We start from the raw sequence: 8,565 nt of genomic DNA on the forward strand, positions 1-8,565 counted from the left end.
CCCTAAGGCTGAGAGACTCATGTTTCCTTTCCAGCTGATCCAGGTTAGAGTTTGCCTTCAAGAGGAATTGGTGTGGCTTTGCAAGTCAGGACGCAAGGGGAAGTAGTTGCTATTTCCAGAGGCGGTTGCAGGCAGATGTTAGGGACAGGGCAGAGATTTTCTGTAGCTTCCAGAGAACTTTCCAGAGCTGCCTGCTTTGGCCCAGCAGATGAGGTTTCTCTAAGCCTCCTGAAAAGTGGAGCAGCAACCAGGCAAGCCACCAAGATGAGCCTACTCACTTAAACCATCATTGATTGAAACTGTGACCTCCAGCACAGGCATCCTTGTCCCCCTCTCTGCATCCCACAGTGTCACTGAAACCCCAAGTTCTCTATTTAACCCTTTGTGTCTGGCACACAGAAACTGCCTTCTATTCTCAGAACTCTGCCTGCATCACATGTGTGAGACCACATGTAACATCATTTTAACCTTTGGGTTTGTTTGGTTGGTTTTTTTCTTCTTAGAAATGAGAAGATATTAAACAGATCATCCACAGATGGAATCAAATTTTGTTTTCTGTAACATTTGAGGTGTTCCTGACTGGAAAGCTCGGTGTTAGCATTAGGAGACTTTGAATGTCCTCCAGTGAACTCTTATAGAAAGCACCTACACGGAGTTAGATTATGATGCATTTGCAGTTCAGGGCAGGCAGAAATGAGAAGTGAGCACAGTCAGGCAGAGATCGCACAGCCCCAGGGAACTTGAGCTACAAGCTGCTCACACAGCATCCTCCTAAGAATTTGCAAATTCTGTCTTATTCAAATCCTTAACCTGAGAATCCAAAGCTATAAGTGTTAGGCCCTGGAGCCTCGGATACCTGACCTTCAGCAAGGTGGGCTGGAATTGGGAGGTGCACTCTGACCCAAAGACTAGAGGAAAGATACAACTGTACGCCTCGGAATTGGTGGGACGCATTAGCATCAGAGGACAGCACACAGCGTGCATGGGGTCTGAGTTTCCTACTATGAAGGCTGCTAAGAGCGCGACCTTCAGATTCACTGATGTAGAACCAGCCAAGTTATCAAGAGTTGCAGCTTCTTTGCTGGCTGTGGTGGGACCCAGAAAACTCTCCACATTCACTGTCTGAGCCCCCTTTAGGCATTTCCGGTTCGAAGGGCTTTTACTGCCTTGGGCGTTGTCTTTGCTGTTCTGTCTCACAGGCATCCACAGCCTGTGCACCTGGTGCTGTCTGGCGCACGTGTGCTTGCCTTGCTTGGATGGCTGCTCCCTCAGGAAGCTTTCTTGACGGGGATCTAGCCCATGCACCTCCCTTCTCGGTCCTTCTACAGCTCCTCAACTAGTGGCTGCTACTTCCTTATTGCCAAGTGTTGCCCTTAGCCCTGAACTGTGTTATCTCAGCTCTTACAGCTTCCCAGGAGAGGGCTCAGAGGAAAACCTGGAGACAGAAAGGTTCAACATCTTGCTTGTGTCAGAAGCTGGAAAGATTTGGGGTCAGGACTCTGGAGGTCAGAACTTACTCTCTGGAGTCCTGTTATTACCCGGGCTTGTTTTGTGATGATCCTACCAAACTGAGCTCAGAAAAAGAAAGAAAGAAAGAAAGAAAGAAAGAAAGAAAGAAAGAAAGAAAGAAAGGAAGGAAGGAAGGAAGGAAGGAAGGAAGGAAGGAAGGAAGGAAGGAAGGAAGGAAGGAAGGAGAAAAGAAGAAGAAGGAGAAGGAGAAGGAAAAGAAGAAGAAGAAGAAGAAGAAGAAGAAGAAGAAGAAGAAGAAGAAGAAGAAGAAGAAGAAGAAGAAGAAGAAAGAAAGAAAGAAATTATACTGAAAGCTTATGTGACAAGGATTATTTATTTCATGTCCTGTTTCCAGTTCTCATCTCATCTCAGTTGAGACTGTCACTGTCCCCATTTTGCAGATGAGAATGGAAGCTGCTCCTTTGCCCCACCTTCTCAACTCCTCTGATGTGTTCTGAATGTCCCCAGTGTTCTGAATGTCCCGTGTTCTGAATGTCCCCTGTGTGTGAAGGCTCTAAGACAGAAAAGACCCAGCAAAAGCCAAGAACTGCAGCCTCAGTCCCACTAAGTACTAAGTCACAGGGGACCATGCTGGAGACCAGAACAGCCTTCTTCAGCAAGGGGCCACCTCTCGCAGCACAATGAGAGGTCGCTTCTTCCTGACCTCAGGACCATGACAGCTGGCTTGGGAAGAGGCTACAGCAAAGAAGCAGACCTTCAACAAGGCTCAGCTGCCAAAGTCGGAAGTCGGAAGCCGTGACCCCTCCCTGGGGCCTGGAAAGCTGAGACACAGCTGGGCTCCTTCTGCGCTGGCTTTGGGTCACACCTGGGGCTGCGCAAGCAGGAGACCCTTGCGCATGCGCTGAAGAGAGACGAGCACTCCTGCTGCGACAGGCAGGTAGCCAAGTCTCCACTAGGGGTAGGAGAAAGACTAGCTCTGTGCTCTTCGAAGCAATAGAAGTTCTCCCAAGCCTCTGGGGAGAAGGAAACATTTCTGTGGTGTTGGGGCTCCACGTGGGGGTGAAACTCAGGCTGAATATCAGGAATGGTTAAAGCACATGGGTCCTTGAGACTGGTCTCAGCAGAGAGCAAAAGGTTGGTGGGCTCAGAAGTAAAGAGAATAAAGCAAGCAAAGACCGGCCCTCATTCATAACACAGGCCACTGCTTTCATACTTTACCATATGTGTGTGCTGAACCAAAAATCGTATCCACACATTTATAAAGGCCTCGTCTAGAAAGCCAGAGGCGGAGGAACCTGAGGAGCATCAAGTGATGTGAAGACCAGAAAAACATGGCGTGAGCACACAACACGGCATTACTTGGTTATGAGGATGACTGAGGAACTGTCGGTGCTACGGGATAGGTAAAATTGAAAATGGTGTCAAAAGAAGGAAGTTGTACTAGGACTGTTCGTGTCATCTGGTTCCATTTATATGAGATGGTCACAACAGGAAAATCTGTCAGGCAGGGCATGAAATCGCTGCCTCAAACCTCAGACCCAGGCAGGTTGGGGAGACGGGAGAGGCAGCTAAAGTATATTCCTTTCCTTTTGGGTGTGGCGCTAATGTGCTAGAATTAACTGTGGTGGTGTTTGCATATGCTTCGAGCGTGTACAACTCACCCAGTTACACACCTTAAATGGATGCATTGCACGGTGTTCTGATTATGTCTCGAAAAGCTGTTTTAGAATACTGAAGGATGCTGACCAGAGTACAACTGACCCCAGCCTCATCCCCTCTCCAAGGTTCCTGGGAATGCTGTCAGAGCCAAGCATAGGAGGCCACTGGGGTACGCAAGCAAAGGTATTCACAACAGGAGTGAACATTTCAAAACACACAAAGAAAAGTTATAGGTGACAGAGGTGTCCCCCAGTTAGAGGTGCCCCCCTGTTACCCCACACAGATGGCAAACCTCAGAACTCCTTAAAATACTTTCTCCAGATGTCAAATTGTAAGACTCTTTAAAGAATGCTCCTTTCTTCTCCCTCTCCCTCCTCCTTTCCTCTCATCTCCTTCTCCTTCTCTATATATGAATTATGTACATTTTCATGTATACATTGTCCTATTGCTGCCTACATTCTCAGACACATCTCTGCTTAGATTACCTTAAGTCTGGTTGAACACTTGCAAGAAGGAAGTCCTCACGTCCCACGGTCTCCATCACCTTGTCCCATAACTCCTTATTTCTCCTCCCAGGGCAGAGCAATCCTTTGGGACTTTTCAACAATCCCAAAAACAATCCATGAACAATTCCATTGGGCTGTAAATCTCAATCGCTGCTCACCACTGCCGTTTTTGCCGTCCTGTTGAAAGGGCGCTTATCTTGCTCCTTGATTGTTACAATAGCCTTCTACCTGCTAACCTTCCTTCCGCTCATCCCTACTTTGGGTCTATTTGTCCACACTGCAGTTTTAGCACTCCTGTAATACTAAGCCAGCTCATGAGCCAGACGGTGGTGCTGTATGCACTCGAGGATCTTGCTGCTCCTTCTATCTGGAAGGCTTAGCCCCCAGAGGTCCACACCATTCATGTGTCCTCTTTCTGGTCTTGCTCAGATGTTGTCTTAGCGAGATATTTTACCATTACACAATATTACATGATTTACTTCTCCCTTTGTCTCCTATCTACCCAGCTTTTCATCAGATACCCTCTGATACATATACTACTACATGTATTGTCCATTTCTCTACACAAGAATGTAGGTCAGTGAAGACTCAGACCTTGGAAATTTTGTTCATTAATAAGATCCCTAAGCACACAATTTACACTTTAAAAAAAACCTTTGTTCAGTAGATGAATAACTTCTAACTTGATCCCAGATGACATCCACAAATTACGTCACTCACTCTTGTTTCCCAGATGAGGAAACAGAGACTTGCAGTGGTTACGTAATGATTGAAGGCCTGCACACCCTTCCTCGGGGGACACTTCCTTATTGCCCATGGGCTACATGAATGAGTCTGTCATTGTCGGATGGACTCACTCTCCTTAGATGACGAAACTTGTCCCCAGATGACAGATTGCTCTCAGAAACAGTTCAGCCAGAACTCAAACAGGTCTAGTTGAGATTTCCACAATGTTCCAAGACCCCCCACACACACACCCATTATTCAATCTTGTTCTGGGGCCTGTGCAGCTAATTGAAAGTACTTAAAGGATTCCAATTTTGCATTGCAAGCAAAAATCTGTGCTGTACAACAAACCCACCAATACCTGTAGACGCTCTGAGCACCAGAGAATTGCAGAGTTCCCTCCTCTAGTCTACCCAGGCAGGGTATGATGCTAGTGTGGCTTCTTTTTGTTTTATTCAGTCAGATTGTTCTCTTCTGAGCCAGGGTGAGGTGGGACTGTCACCAGCACTGACTGTCAGCCAGCAGAGAAGTGAATAAGCCACTGAAAAATGTCGCCCCTGTTCTTTCTCCTCCCCCTGCCTCTGCATCTACTTCTCAATCTGCTCTATGACATCTCAATAACCACCCTGTTACTGGTAGAGTTCCCACAAAGCTGCAGGCAGCCCCTTTCCTGAAAAGCTTGGTGCTATTATTTGTCTGTGCCCTAATCCCTCGCTATTGGGGCCTTTTCCTTTTCTGTAAAAAAAATAAAAATAAATAAACAAACAAAAATAAAAATAAAAACAAAAACAAAAGGTCCCATTTCCTCTTAGTATAGAATCCCGTTTGTGTGGCTGGTAATGATTCAGAAATCATTATGGTTAATTTTCAAAGGAGTAATGAAAAAAAATTTTTTTTGCTTTTCTGCCAATCTTTATTTTCTTTCTTGTTTACCACTTCCTTGTTTGGCTTTTTAAAGTTATTCTTCACGAGAGTGGTTCTAATTCCACTAAGATTCAATGAAAGTCTCACAGGAGCATCATACGGAGTATTTTAGAGTTCTGCGTGTATCAAGAAGACCTCATGGCGCTGTCCTTGTGGCTGAAAACTGCTTCCATTCAGGTCTGAGGGACTAAACCACTCTAGACTGGGAAAACGGGTCCTGCTTCTCTGAGAAAGGCTGTGTCCAAGCCGAGCACAGATTGGATAAGGATTTGGTCTCCCCTTGGGTGGGAGGAGGACTCACTAGAGCCGTGCAGAAGCCCCGCCCACCCTACCGCTGAGGACTTTTGGATCTCCAGATCCCTGAGGATAAATGAAGGATCCCAGACTCTGCTCCTGCATGTGGCTAACAGAGCTGCGGCTCTCACCAACTGTCCAATCATCTCTGTAATCATGGCGGTACTTTGCTGCCTGGTCTACCCAGAGTGCTTTCCAGTGAGTAGACAGCTGTAATAAGTCCAGTCAGCCCAGGGGAAGATCGCATCCTCTAACCAGAACAGCACAGGGTCCATAAGGGAGGGAGAAAGTCCGGGAAACTATCAATATCTCCGGGCACTAAAAAGATGTGGAGCTTTTTTCTACACGGCTAACTGGAAAATGCACAGTACTGAACCATGAAAATGAGTATCAAAGGTTCTAAGACGTTCTGATCCTTTCCCCTAGAATATCAAATAAATCCAAAGGAAAAGGTAAATGCCTTTGGCTCTCAGGTCCTATAAACCTACTTTCGGTCTTTTCCAGAGTGGCACAGTGCTCCAACATAGAGGTTTTTGTCATCCTGGAACATGCCCAAAATAGAAAACATGAATGCAGATGTTCTGACCCATCAGGTGGTTTGCCGGGTATGATATCCTGAAATTTGACTTCATTTTCTAACCGTAATAATATAATTATATAATTTTTCTATAATTTTTTTAAAAATTCTGTTTATTTTATATGTATGGGTGTTTTGTCTGCGTGTACATGTACCCTGTGTGTGGATTGTCCTCACAAGCCGGAAGACAGCATTAGATCCCCTGGGACTGGAATTACAGACAGCTCTGAGCTAGAAATCAAACTTGGATCCTCTGAAAGAAGAGCCAGTGCTCTTAACCACAGAGCCATCTCTCCAGGCTCCTAATAGCACAATTTTGTGGTGGCTTGGGGTATGAATAAATGAAAGGCCTTGATAAAAGTCACCAGGACTGTGAACTGTGTTGTGCTAACAAGAAAACCAAGTGTCGGTGTGTTGGTCGGGGTCAAGCAGCAGATGGCAAGATGATGAACTGTGAGACCGATTTGCTCAGGACAAGAACAGGAGGAAGCAAACTGGGCAGAATCAGTGCAGTGTAACCCCTGCAATGAGGAGAAGGGAGAGCAAGTGCCACAGAAGCCTAGCTGGCCTTAGGGGGACCTCTGTCTCAGTTAGGGTTTTACTGCTGTGAACAGACACCGTGACCAATGCAAGTCTTATAAAGGACAACGTTTATTTGGAGCGGGCCTTACAGGTTCAGAAGTTCAGTCCATTATCATCAAGGTGGGAACATGGCAGCATCCAGGCAGGCATGGTGCAGGAGGAGCTGAGAGTTCTCCATCTTCATCTGAAGGCTGCTAGTGGAAGACTGACTTCCAGGCAGTAGGGCGAGGGTCTTAAGCCTACACTCACAGTGTCACACCTACTCCAACAAAGCCACACTTCCTAATAGTGCCACTCTCTGGTCCAAGCATAGACAAACCACCACAGTACCCAAAAGGCACAGTGGTCCACTGGAGAAATCTCAAGTGGATGGGGAATGGGCTTGCCCACACGTCCTATAGGCCACACTGTTAGTAAAGTCCAACCTTCAGGCAGCATGACTGGGTGGATGCAGGAGGGGAACGCATAAAGGTAGAGAAGGAAGCAGGTGATGCCCCTACAGTGAGAGATATGAGGAGTACCTGTGGCTGCCACACTAAGGCGTTGGATTGAGTGGACTTCCCATGTGTTGGGCTTATTTGGCGGTTATTCAAATCCAGAAGATCTGAATCCAAATTTTATATGCCTCTCGCTATGTTAAGCAGATCTTTTATAGGTGATGCTGTGGGCTAGTTGAAACTTAGCTTCTGGGCTTAAGGGGGGAAAAAAAATAAGGCTTCCTTTTAATTTGCTGTGGTCAGCTCCCTTCCAAGTCAGGGAGTTTTGCCAGCTCCGGGCTATTCCAGTGTAAAAGCTTATCCAGGTTTCTGGGCATGAGCTTGTGCCAAAAGAAAACATGATAACTTTGGAAAGTAACCAAGACTCTCTGTGCTGTGGGCATCTCTGAACTAGGACGTGCATTCTTTCGGGAGATACAGTATCAAGCCCCATAAAGCGTCTTTTGGAGGCCCTAGGGTTATAAGACAATGAACAGAAACACCAGCTTCTAGCAATGAAAAAGATATGCTTTCTGCCTCGCTCTTGCTTCTCTCTCTCTCCCTGCCAGAGAAGCAGTTTTGTAGCACAATGACCATCGCAACTGTGCTGGGAGAAAGTGCATTGAACAGATGGCGTTCTCTGAGGAATCCCCCCAGTCCATAACTATATACAGAGTACTGTCTATACTATATATATTCTATAGGCACTTGAAATGGGGTGTTGTCATGCGGCTGAGGGTATTCTGATGCCACAAAGATCACTTCCTAGTGGGAGGAGAAGAACAATAAGTTGCCAGCGAATACTGCTGGATGAAGGTGCACGTGAAGACTACAAAGCAGAGAGTGGACTTGCGTGGAATGAGAAAAGGAGATGGGGAGGGGTGTCTAAGCATGCAAAGGTAAAAATGGAGGTAGCTCTGTGATAAAGCAGGGGAAGACATCCGAGCCAGAGACCATGATGAAGAAGGGAGTTCAAGACCAGCATCCTTCACTAGACACAAGGCACCTAGTGGTTGTGTGGATCCATCTCAAAAATAAAATAGATAATAAATATTTAGCTGGGCAGTGGTGGTGCAAACCTTTAATCCCAGCACTTAGAGGCAGAGGCAGGCGGATTTCTGAGTTTGAGGCCAGCCTGGTCTACAAAGTGAGTTCCAGGACAGCCAGGGCTATACAGAGAAACCCTGTCTCGAAAAAACTAAAATAAATAAATTATTAAATAAATAAATAAATAAATAAATATTTAAAGAGACTTGATCGCTTAACCCCAAAAGCAAAAGCATAATACACACTCATACATACACACACTCACATACACATACACACTCATACATACCACTCACACATATGC

This window comes from Mus musculus, chromosome 10 (assembly GCF_000001635.26).
Source record: "Mus musculus strain C57BL/6J chromosome 10, GRCm38.p6 C57BL/6J".
In the NCBI taxonomy this organism is placed as follows: domain Eukaryota; kingdom Metazoa; phylum Chordata; class Mammalia; order Rodentia; family Muridae; genus Mus; species Mus musculus.